The 12,218-nt window shown below is 41.7% G+C and overlaps 1 protein-coding gene across 10 annotated transcripts in view; it reads right to left on the bottom strand.

Moving 5' to 3' along the window:
* LOC118504052 (receptor-type guanylate cyclase Gyc76C-like) overlaps window positions 1–12,218 on the bottom strand; it is a 64,858-nt gene that overhangs the window by 40,391 nt on the left and 12,249 nt on the right. For 4 of the 10 annotated variants that reach the window (XM_036038070.1, XM_036038076.1, XM_036038075.1 and 1 more), the window contains exon 2: window positions 4,376–5,444. The gene's annotated coding sequence lies outside the window, so the exon portion shown is untranslated. Of the gene's footprint in view, window positions 1–4,375; window positions 5,445–6,125; window positions 6,214–6,234; window positions 6,492–12,218 lie in introns of those variants that run through there. The other 6 variants (XM_036038072.1, XM_036038074.1, XM_036038073.1 and 3 more) reach the window with 6 other exon arrangements.

The following is a 12,218-nucleotide window of genomic DNA, read 5'->3' as shown; positions in this document are numbered from 1 at the left end:
AGACGTTTGAGCTCTGAGAATATCAAGACACGAATGCAATAATGGTCAGAAAAGGTGCTTAAAGACCTATAGAAGATCGAAACGTCCTAGAGGTGATAAGGTCTTATGGACATCGTCATCTCGACGAGTACAAGATCTTTTGATAGATGAGGTTCATTTGGCACACAAGCCTTTGGATAGTGAGATCTCTCTAAGCTTTCTTGGAAGATAAGGCTCTTCAGACGACGATTTCTTGGTGTATGAGGTCCATTGAACGAAAACGGCTCTTGGCAATCAGGGCAAGCTTTCACTGACAAACCCACCTTTGGACTGTTTTGACTATTCGTCTATTTCTGGGATTGTCCAATCTGGGGCAAGCTTTATCAAGGTCATTTTCTCTAGAAAATAAAAGTAAGACCCTGAACGGGAGTCCTGGAAAAAATTAAAATAATTCTGATCGAATCGACAACGAATCAGAATAAGAGAAAAGGTGGATTTCATCCATGATGCAGAATTTCTGATTCAAGTTTACGTTAGTGACGTAAAAGGACAAACATCTTTGCTCTAATTTAAACGTTTTACACCAACCAGAATGGCAGGACGCAGAATCACGCAGCACCAAATCTCACTCATACGGATTCATCCTATTCCGGCAGCGTGTTTCCACATTTTCCACAAAATTTCACCACATTCCATAATTCTCGCTATTCCAGGCACTGTTTTGTGCGTGCGCGTTGCCCGGAAGCACAACTTGAAAAACGACCCTAGTTTCTACGCGTTCCACTCCAGAGAGAAGCTTGAGGGGGTTTAAAGTTATACTCGACAAAGCCTACCGGAAACCGGCAACTACCCATGTAACTGGGGCCGGTGTCATGCTGCAAAACAGTGGCTCAAAACACAGACTCACACAAGCGAAGCCAACCGGATCGCAGTGGAATGATTTATTGTCACGTGGCTCGGGAGCTCTGGGATAGGCGATCTGGGTTTCCTGCCGGTCGGCGTGACTTTGCTTGCGAGGCATAGTTTTGCATAACTTCATCACCACCTAAGAAAGACGTTGTGCTGGAAAATGGGGGGGGGGGGGGGGGAGAAACGTTCATCCTATTTTCCCGGAACGTCAAACACCAATCGTCCCTTTGCTCGGGGGGGCAGACAACTTAAAAAGGCTTCACCATTCACCGGAAATGTGGTAAAGAGTACGGCATTGCACGCGGCATAACTTACCGCCGCCCCAGAATCCTTACCGGGCTTGTAAGGACAAAAAAAGGCTTGTGCGCATTTTAGCACCATGCGCAGCACAAAATGCGAGGAAAATTTATGTACAACGCGCGCCTCTAAATTTAGATTGCTTGATATTTTTTGACAATTTTTATATTTTTTATCACATTTACTGAAGTCATCTATAAAGAAAATGATTAAAATAGATTTAAAAGCGCACCGAATACTAACGGAATTATCGCTCAACACCTCATCAAATGGAAAACATTCCTGCGCTAGCAGAAAGACTAACAAATAATCTCATTATAATTGGCCGCATTGAAATTCACATTATCTTCCCTTTCCCTTGCTGATCTCGCACCCCGTCGGTTTGCCTTATTAATTGAAAACCTGCCCGCCAATTGTTAGCAAAACAACGCCGACCGTGTCGTGTATCGTGCCACGGCCATGGTAACGGCTTTTACGGCTGACCAGGCGGCTCCATTACGACCCGCTGGATGGAAAAACGAGGAAGTAAGTTAAAAATACTAACGTTAATATTTTTCTACTTTGCAGGCCGGAATTTTGAGGAACAGGAAAGACAATTAACAATCGACAGCAGCCTGTATTAAGTGGTACAATTTCACTTTATCCACACAATAGCAGCGGAAAAGCATTTTGTAAATAGAATTAAACTGATGACCGTACGTCACGACACCGACAAAAAACAGCAGCAGCAGCAGCGCAAACATTACAAGTTAAGCACACTTATGCAATTCGCCGAACTTGATTCACTCCTTAACACGTTGTCTGCCACGTCAGCCACTATGTGGCTGACGGGTTTTTTCCGATCGGGCCACGTCAGCCACATAGTGGCTGACATATTATGCATTGTAAAAGACGAGTTACAAAAGATAAATTTGCACGTATTTGATCGGTTCTTTCACAGTGCTTTTCTTTCAAGGTTATTATTTCTTAAAGAATGATTAAAATGTCAAAATGAGTTTCTATTATGTTTTCATAAATAAATGAGAAAGAGAATGAACAATAATTATAAGATCTTGGAGTTCATTTATTCATCCTTTACTTTTCATGCACAATCATAAAACACTCATCACAAAGTTGAGGTTGATCGGGACAGCTTGGACAATACGTAAACGATCTTTTCACAGTTTTACGTGCCTTTGATCGGCCCATGCTTTGCCTGTCATTGTTGTAGCATCGTTTGCATGCGCGTCGCATTTTTTTCCCATTGGAATCTTGACGGATGGCTAAAACATGATTTTCTTGTTGCGGACTGAATGTGGTTGTGTTTTTGACGGGTATTTGTAGCAATTCCGAAGCAATCATCTCCCTAAATTCTCTTATTCCGATATTTCTCTTAGTCCGATATTTAAAAGAGAAAAAATGCAAAAGCAAATGCAATCGTTTCAAAGAGTGATTCCGTGGCCTGACGGGGCAATTCAGTGGGCATGTATGGTGGCAGACAACGTGTTAAAGGGTATTAAATTCTATGCAATTTACATGACCCGTTGCTGTGCGTTGCGTATTTAATATAGTCTACTGTGGGCAGTCAGCGATTGTGTTTAACTTTGCTAGATAAATGCTATGCTGTTATTCATAGTAATTTTAGGTTGTGTTGTAGCGGCACGTAATATGTAGCATCCCAATAATTCAATAATGAGTTCTGGTCCTGATAGCTTAGTTCCACGCATTACCTCTCCAATCCGTCTTGAGCGGTTTCGAGAATGAGCAAACATGTTTAGCTTTAGATGAAAATTTTGTAGTTCATCTTGAACAATGGAGTCTGGGGAGCAGAATTAGCTTTCCAACCCATGTTTCTTAGCTAGCTCAGACATAGAGCTTTGTATCATCCCTTTCATCCTCAGACAAAATGTTGTGAGGTTATAAATTGATATGAAGTATCTATGGCGAAAACATTCGAGAAACTCCTTGACCAATTCTTCACCGATGAAGTTGGAAGTTTTGTGGCACAAGCTGACCATTAATTATGACTGCATTGAGATCTTCTGTTTTCTGTAGGAAAACGGAAAATTTTCAACAGAGAGTAGATGCCGGTCAAAATGTAGTAGAAACTGATATGGAAAATCGAAAATTTATTGATGCTTATAGTTGTGAAGCTTTAACCCAAGGATCAGATCATTCGTCTTAAATGGTGAAGAATATCCTGGGCTAGCTGGAAATTGTTACAGAAAATTCACCATCCATGTCTGAGTCAACAACTATCCCAGAATGAGTAAATGTGGTGTATATAAATATATTTTTCATCCAAAGGACTTCTCACTACAGTGGAGTAAAACCAAACCTCGGAGGACCTTACTCAATTGTTCTGGGGCCAAGATTGCATCTTAAACTTTAGATTTCCTTCTACAAAGAGAGTTTATCTTAAAAGCAATTTGCTTCTATCTTGTGCCTAAATTATATTATCGCTCGGAATAGAGGTCTATAGCATAGTAACTCGGGCAGAAGTCTTTAAACGGTCTCACAAGAGTCTTAAAACGAATTTTAGCTATTTTGGTTATGCTTGCAATGCGCAATCCTTGAGCGAAGCGAATAGCTCCTCTATAACATTCAACCCAAAAAGAAAATCGTCACCAAAAAAAATCTCGCCAACGAAAGTGAAACACAAAAATACGGTTTGGGCGAAAAGGGTCGTAAAAACTCAAAAATCGCAGAATCCTTTGGCACACGGGGCAGCCATCATACACGCCATTTTGAATCGCTGGTTTTTCGCTGTCGGCTTCTTTGTTATTGTTTTGCCATTTTGTTTTCTCACTCTCTCTATCTCATTCTTGTAGTTATATTTGCGACTGCAACGCAAGGAATCAACCGTGTGCCGCAAATAAACGATGCACGAGCCAAAACAGGGCCACTAGCATACTAGCACGCTTGTTGCGACAACAGACACAAACACACACACGGGATGCAAAAACAGATTCTGGCGCAGTAAGAAAAATATAAACAGACTCCTTCCACCCTTACAAACCCCGGCTGCCTCATCTCGTACCTAGGAAATATAGATCGTCCATGTGCTCCCTTTCTCTCTCTCTCGAGTCGACTTAAAAATAGTCATGGTGACCCCCCGCCGTTTAGCGATAATACAACCCCATCCTGCTGCTTGACGGGTTTGTTCTTCATTTATTTTAAAACTATAGCGGCTGCACCAGCCCGAACTTACCATGTGTTCGAAGGCCGAACTTAGAATAGTTGCGCGCTTCGCCTTGAACGTGAAATCGTCGTCCTGTGGTGTGCCGCAAAAAAACGTTCGTTGATGGGAGGGTTGGAGTAGTACAAAGGAGAAAAGTACGCGGGGTGAAACAGGAACCGACCGAAGAGGTTTTCCTTCACCGTACACTAATATGCTGAATTTTCCTTTGGCCGAAACACGTGGCGGGGAGTGATTTTGTATCTGAACGATCGCGCGATCGGGCCGAAAGTTGAAGCAAAAGCAAAATTGAGATCCACTGGAATGTGTTTCACTTTTTTCCTTTCTTTTTTTCTCTTCTAGCGGTTTTAACTGTAAACTCAACTTATCTCCATCACTGCACACACACGACGTTTTCTTGAAGAAGGAAGAACACAACCTGCGGAATCGCCAAGAAATGCGCGCGAAGAGACACGGCCACTTGGCTGCTTGGTGGAATATTATGCCGGTTTTCGTTTTGCTTTTCTGCTGCTTTTTTCTAATATTTTTCACCAACGCTTCTTGCTCTTCTTGCTCGTACACTTCACAACACTAAATCGAGCATCACACGCTTGGTGCAGCAACAAGAACTTCTTCGTTTTAAAGATTTTTCTCTTCTTTTTGTTAAATCGCACTTGCAGTAAACACTTTAAAATTGCACGCACGAATAAACACTCTGGGGATGTTTTTTTTTTTACTTATTTCGATCCAAAAAACAAAGACCCCGAACTATCCCCCGACACTAGCACGATGTACAGACATTTCCGTTGTTTGTCATACAACTTTAACCGACCGTTGCACTTTTCCCAAACTTGAACGCACACCAATAGACACAGGCAGTAAAGAACAGTAATCGGTCGTGAATGCACCATAACACGTCACACACACACACACACACACACACATGTACAGCTTCACGGGCTGAGTTTGACAATAATGACAATTGATCAAAAACTGAAGAATAAAAGCAACAAACACTTCACAAAAACAATATTGCACAGACACTCGAGAGCGCACAAACCGAGACACACATACACGCACACGTTAATTTTTGCTGACGTAACTGTGAGGGTGGGATAAAAAAAAACAAAGCAAAACGTGAAAGAATGAAAAGCAAACAAAACAAAATCCCAACCAAAGCGATAAATGATCGTGAGCAATAATTTCTACACGGATTTCAAATCGACGACGAAAGACACAGGCACACAGAGATACAGTGTTTCTCGGGACATAAAACAAGAGTCTCGATGATTAAAACCAATTTTCCTTTGACATGCAACAACAGTTAGACCTAGATTGCTTAGATTGAATGTTATGCCAAAATGCACTTATTCTTTTAAATATGGAGACAATTGTTTTATGAACTGAATGCAACCAACTCTCGTCGTTCGTTATCAATCTCTCTCTCTCTCTCTCGCTCTCTCTTTCGCATCCGGGTTTTTGCACGTATTTTCGGTTCGTTTAACTCTCGCGTATGATAAAACTGTAGATTGCCTCGAGTATATGTTGGACCACTGCGCCATCTTTAGCCGTTTAACGCCGCGACCGCCACCGTTGATTAGTTTGCTGCACAAAAGATTAAGATAACGATCTAGATGGCGCTGCCGATTAGCGACGATGAGGCAGAATCTTTCGCTCACTTCCCAGCACAGCAGGCCACAGTATTTTAGGATGATTTTTTTTTCTCTTCTCCCTTGATTAAATAATTTTCTAGCACTTAGTACACTCAGTTGGGTTTCTTCACCTTCGCGCTTTGAACAGTTCGTTTAGTTTCCTCCTCTTCTTGCTTAGTAAGCATCATCTACCGATCACACGACAGACGACTCGCAAACGGTTTCGATTTGCGGACGTACCAATTTTTTCGTACTCGAAAACCTACTTTACACACGCACACCGAGCGTGTACGTGAGTGTTTGCACTGTGTTTTTTTTTATTCAGTTGCTGTTGTTGCTGTCTGCTGCTTCACTTCACTACGAACCACCACCCTCCCCCAAAGAAAGAGTCGCACCGATACTTCCCCGGCTCAGCCGAGGCAAACGCGCGCGCCAAAACGATCGAACGATCCGTTTCCCACGGGAGATGCGTCGTTTCTGCCATGGCCGAAGAGCACCCCGGGATAGGGTGCTGCGCGCTACTTATTGGACGCACTTTTTCGCTCTCTCTCTCTCTCTCTCTCGCTCTCAGTCTTGCGATACTGCTTCTGAGCACGGGTGTGCATCTTCCGGAGAGTGCTAGCTAAGCCACAGTGAGCGTGAGCGAATTGAACTCTTCGACCCGTTGGTCCTCACGTAGAACGAACCATCTTCGGGTGGGTTGGGTGGCATGGGGAAAGATGTTCAACCCCCTAGCCACGATAGGGGATCATGCACACGCACACGCGAGAGCAGATCAGTGTTCAGGGGGGTTAAAAGGAAAACTTGCGAGCATCACACACTTTCTCTCTCGTTTCGAACCGTGGCTGCTCGGGCTGAAGGCTCCACGTAGACCAATCCCCACTGGCCGGTCGGTCTCCAAGACGGGATGGGAGGGGGTTGCGATGAGCTAAAAATAAACCTACAAAGATAGTGAGAGAGAGAGAAAAAAAGATGAGAAAAATAAATACACACACACAGACAAGACGAGACGGGAAAGAATGGCTAAGAATGTACGATCTTCCTATGCCAAGCCCAAAAACAAACGGCTGCCGGCAGATGATGATGATGACACGATCCCGTCCCGATTAACGCGGCACCACAGGTTTTTTTGGTGTGTTGATTCCTAGCTTGCGAGTGTTTGACTAACGGAGTAGTATCTTTTTTACTCCAGCGTCTCCCGGCATTATGTACCCCGCACAATGATAATGTGACGATTACGTACGACGATCGGACCCGATCATCAGCAACCCTGTTTTGACGTGGTTATAATTGGGTGCGCAAAAAGAGCTACGCTTAATTGTGGCTAAATATGGGTTCTTATCAGTCGCAGCTTAGTTAGAGGAGGAAGAAAAGATTCGGTGTGTATCCCTTTTGCAAAAGCAAAACGCAAAACAAAAAAGCATTAAATAGCAAGCAGTAATCGCTTTCTTCCACGCTCGGCTGACCTTGAATTGATAAACAAAAGGGGGGAAAGTTCATTTACACGAGCAGGTTCGGTTTAATGATGTTTTGGCGTTAGCTGAGGGGAAGGATTTTTCCAACGTCTCTGCTCGAATTATAAACTAACTGAGACGTTGAAGGAATAGTTAGCTGTTTTTTGTAAGGTAAATCTTTTTCTTTTTTCTAGCTCTCAAGAGGCTATATTGTATGTTTCCCTCCCTAATTTCCTGTCAAACGTTTCTCCTGCCATTGCTTTACAGTCTTATTGTCTCATCTGATAATCTAGGACCTCCAGGATTAAGCCCCCGTACTAGACGTGTTGTCCAGTGACATTCTCATCGCATGTCTAGTGTATTTAATGACAAAAGGCATCTTGATAGCTAAGAAAATTCTCAACAGTTTTTCTTGATACATTGATTTGACCAAATAGATTTCCTTAAGTTGAGTGTGAGTCGAACTCCTATTAAACTACAGCACCCAGAGTTTATCCAGCGATGAATTGCCAACAACTGTGCCACGTTCTACCAGACACTCTTCTCCGTGCTTAATTTAGACCCTGCGTAATACATAGCTTCGCTAAAATTATAACTTGAGTTGAGTCTGCAATTTCTGGCCTAAGTTCCGAACAAGCATGGGTTTTGTTGTACTATTCACTGTACCCGTATTTACATTACTGCTTAGGCAAACATGCACATATTAGGTGCTTAAATTAATTTCAATTGATGTTTGTAATCGGATTGTATTGATGTGTATACATTCTGAGTTTACACAATAAATCTGCCGTCTGGCAGCTACCTGCCAAGAGTCTTGATTCTTGGTGATTTTACGAGGAAGAAAGTGATGAAGGGCGATTTCTGTACCAAACCTTCATGGAAATTCACATTAATAAATCTAGGAATATGGTTTCTATTTTACCAGAGATCTACTAATCGCCTTCTTCTTATTTGACACTACATTTCCCCAAAGTTCTAATCTCCTCCAAAATCGGCTTCTGGACCATCGAACAACCCTTGTGACTATATTCTCAGAAACCATTAATATCAATGAAAAGACGACCAGTATTGGCACATCCATCTATTTCTGTGGTACTACAACATCAAGATGTCTGTGCCTATCATTTTAGCTTAGTTTTATCCGTAGCGGGATAAAATTAGGAATCGGCTTAAGAAAACGTTTAATAAAGACCATAAGATAACGTTATTTTTGAATTAATTTGCTTTCATTTCTTAAATGACAGTTCAGCATCACTAATACTCCATTCACAAACATTATTTCTAGGCCATCCGTTCCATTCACTTATGTTAATCCTTCACACCGGCGCACACACACAGCTTTAGGCCCTCGTTTGCATTTTCATTCACAAAATCAGCCATCGTGTGTTTGAACGGAGCGACCACAAAAAAAAAATCTGAATGAAACTTCATTATAGACGTTCGATTCGTTAAATTATTTCATCGACACGCGCCTCAAAGCATTGGCGCACACAACACAAAAAAAAAACCCCGATAACAACCAAACTCATCAAACTGGCTGTTAAACTATTGAGAAGCGATACATAAATTTACATTTCATCAAAATTGAAAGGTGCGCTATTCGCAAAACCGGCACATAAAACACACAGACACACACACACACGCTCCGATGGTGGCACGGTGATGGTTGCTTCTTGGAAAGGGGTTTGCAAACAAACGCACCAACAGCAACAAAAAGAGATGGGCAAAACCATTTGCATCAACAGAATAATCTCATTTCCGCTCCGGGCAGAATTTCTATTTGTGTCACCCCGTAAGCTGCCTCGTTTACCTTTCTTTAACATTTTTTTATATTATTAACTTTAACGCAACGGAAACCGCGAATCGTCAACCCGACCGTTCGCATTGCGTGCTCTGAAATGAGTTTAAAAACACACCAAAACCCAAATACACAGAACACATTAATGAAATACCGTGCCATTGGGCTTATGCATTTCTATACCGACAACGAACCAAAAACAAAAAAAAAACCCGACATAAGTCCAAACCTCGAAAAGAAAACAAAACGGCGAACAAATATGTTTCAAAACCGGGAAACGGCACAGCATGGGCACACAGAATATGAGTCCAAAAACGGTCAGCTTGATTTTTATCATTTTTAGAGACACGGTTCCCGTTCTCGTTCTGTGTTTTTTTTTTTGTCACATATTCTCTTTCTACCTATTTCGAAGGATTATTTAAATTTAATATCCGCAAAGGCAAGCGACCGAGAAATGATGTTGCCGGCTCACACACACACACCCCCATCCCGCTGGTCCCGCAATTGCTCAACCTGTACCGGTTCCACTACCCTTTTCGCGAACCGGTTCCGGAACCGGGAATCGTACAGTTCGTGAGCGTGGATGATAAAAATAAAACAACTTGTCATAAAATGGTATGAACCATCCATTTGTTTTTTTTTTCTGCGTCTGCGTGAATCTTGATTTCTCGAGATTGGTCTTAGAATTTGGTGTTTTTTGGGTTGAATATTTGTTTTTATAAATTTATCACGAATATAATAGAGAGTAAAACAGGAGATACAGTTAGAATAAAGCTATGGAAGTGAAATAAAATTACAAAATGAGCTTCACCATGTACTATTTAAGGCGATAATTACAGAGGGTTGATTCAAAATGGCGGATTTTAATTGAATATTTGTAAGGATTGCTTTTCCCCAATATGTTCGTCCGGAGGGTAAAGATTTAATAGAAAAAAATGTTTGGAAATCTATGCTCAATAAACGATTTTTAGTAAGGACCTCCGTGCGCTGCCCAATTTTCGAGCTCCGAAAGGATGCGAGGTTTGGGCAGGTTCAAGATAATTCCACATGGACTTGACTGCTCTAACTGCTCTAACTACTTTGCTCGGTCCGGTGGTCGAGGCGACAAAAGGCGCCGGCTTGCACACGAAACGACCTGGGTTCAAATCTCATCTGGACCATCATTCATGGAGGTCATTAGGCCAAAGAAGAAGAAGGCCCGACCATTGGAATAAAAAATCACAGAGCAGTCACAAGGTTTCCTCACTTTTTGTACTGGTCAAACTGAACCCAACATTAGGATCAGACCGATCTGAACCAAGTTAAATCATGGATCAAAACTGTTCGGTCTAGGTTGATCCCTAACAAATCCTATCCTATGCTCATTAATACAAATGCAGCAAGACAATGTGTATTTTTAATAATAATTCGTTGAGGACAGCATTGGAGCTAACATTTAAAATGATTTTTACATCGTTTGAAAGACACATCTTTAATGCAAATTAATTTTTGGAAGGTTCAAAACATATTTTATGTCATTAAACTCGTACAAAGGTGCAATGGTAAGGTTTCATAATTAGCCTCTGTGAAAAGGTTTCCAAATAGTAAGATCAAGAGCTGTACTGGAAACATATTACAAGGCGAAAGTATCGCGAAGCTTATAAAAGGCACAAGCTCTTTTCATTCCGTTACTTTTCAAATCCATCATCTTAAAGCAACTTACCAACTCTTCGATGTAATGATCGCGAGTTCAAAATGCATCTTCTGCACCATGACATCGCCAGGCACATGAAACAAATTTTACGCGCAAACCCTAACAACACCGTACACCACGAGATCCATGTCCCACCCAAAACGGTGGATTTTGCGTAACCGAAACCGTAACAACCGTAATGTCTCATCACGTGTTTCAACCTGCTCGTACACCCGGGCAAACAACCACCCTGCGACCCGAAAGTTCTTTCCTTTAGAACAAAGTTTTACCGCCAGCAACAAATGTACTGCGCTCGTTGGTTCGAAAGTTCCCGCTCTGCACGATGCAGCAATGTTTTGCCATTGTGCAACCAGGGTCGCTACACTGCAGAGTTTCCCTAGCCAGCAGTACAACGGCACTACCGAAAGACACTCACTTTCTCAAGAATATGGGATGTGCAGGAAATGCAATGATTAAGTGAAAAGTTGGTGGTGAACATTCTACTGCTAGGTTCGCTACAGTGTAACGCTAGCGTAAGCGCGTTACGAGCGTTATTTGATTTAGTTCCAGCAGAACCATTCGATCGTTGAAAGTTCAGTTTAGCTCATGAAGATATTTCTACCTCTCCCAAGAAACGATACGGGTAAGAAGAAGCGACCAAATTAAATAATACAATAGACTTCACATCGATTGCTTTACGGAGGAAGCGAAAACAAAAGCATACGGGACATGGCAAAAGCCTAAAGATTTTCAATCAATTTTCCAACCTTCAAATCATCCACAACATCCTTTACTTCATTACCTTGTCAGCGCGTCCGTCATTTGTTCGTCCCCTCGGGGGACACACATTTCAATTTATCTCCCTATGATTGAAGGCTGTTTGCAAGGGAAAAAGGTTACGTTCTTGGGCGTATAAATGTTTTTATTGACGTTTTTCAGAGCTTTTTTTTTTCTTAAAATACAATTTAAAACAAAATCCATTTTTTTACTTTTTTTTGCTTGAAGAAGAACTTCTATTAGTCTATCTTCAAATAAGAGCCCAAAATATCCTTCTCAGCTTGTCGCACTTGATCGATGCTAAGAGGACGAGACGTTCGCGTTCAGAATTTTCAGGTCCTTAAAGGTGTCTAAAAGGATAAAGATCCCTAATAGGTGTCTTAAAAGGAAAAAGTCTATATTGTAATTAAAGTTAATTCTAAGATCATAATAGATAAAATTTTGGACGACCACATCACCCCTGAGTAAATGAATATGCTGGCACCTTTAGTAAGCTTCTCCTTTATAGAAGAGCCTCAAACTA

The sequence above is a fragment of the Anopheles stephensi genome, chromosome 2 (genome assembly GCF_013141755.1).
Source record: "Anopheles stephensi strain Indian chromosome 2, UCI_ANSTEP_V1.0, whole genome shotgun sequence".
NCBI lineage: Eukaryota > Metazoa > Arthropoda > Insecta > Diptera > Culicidae > Anopheles > Anopheles stephensi.
Note: the sequence above shows the minus strand (reverse complement) of the source record. Positions and strands in the feature narration are given on the sequence as shown.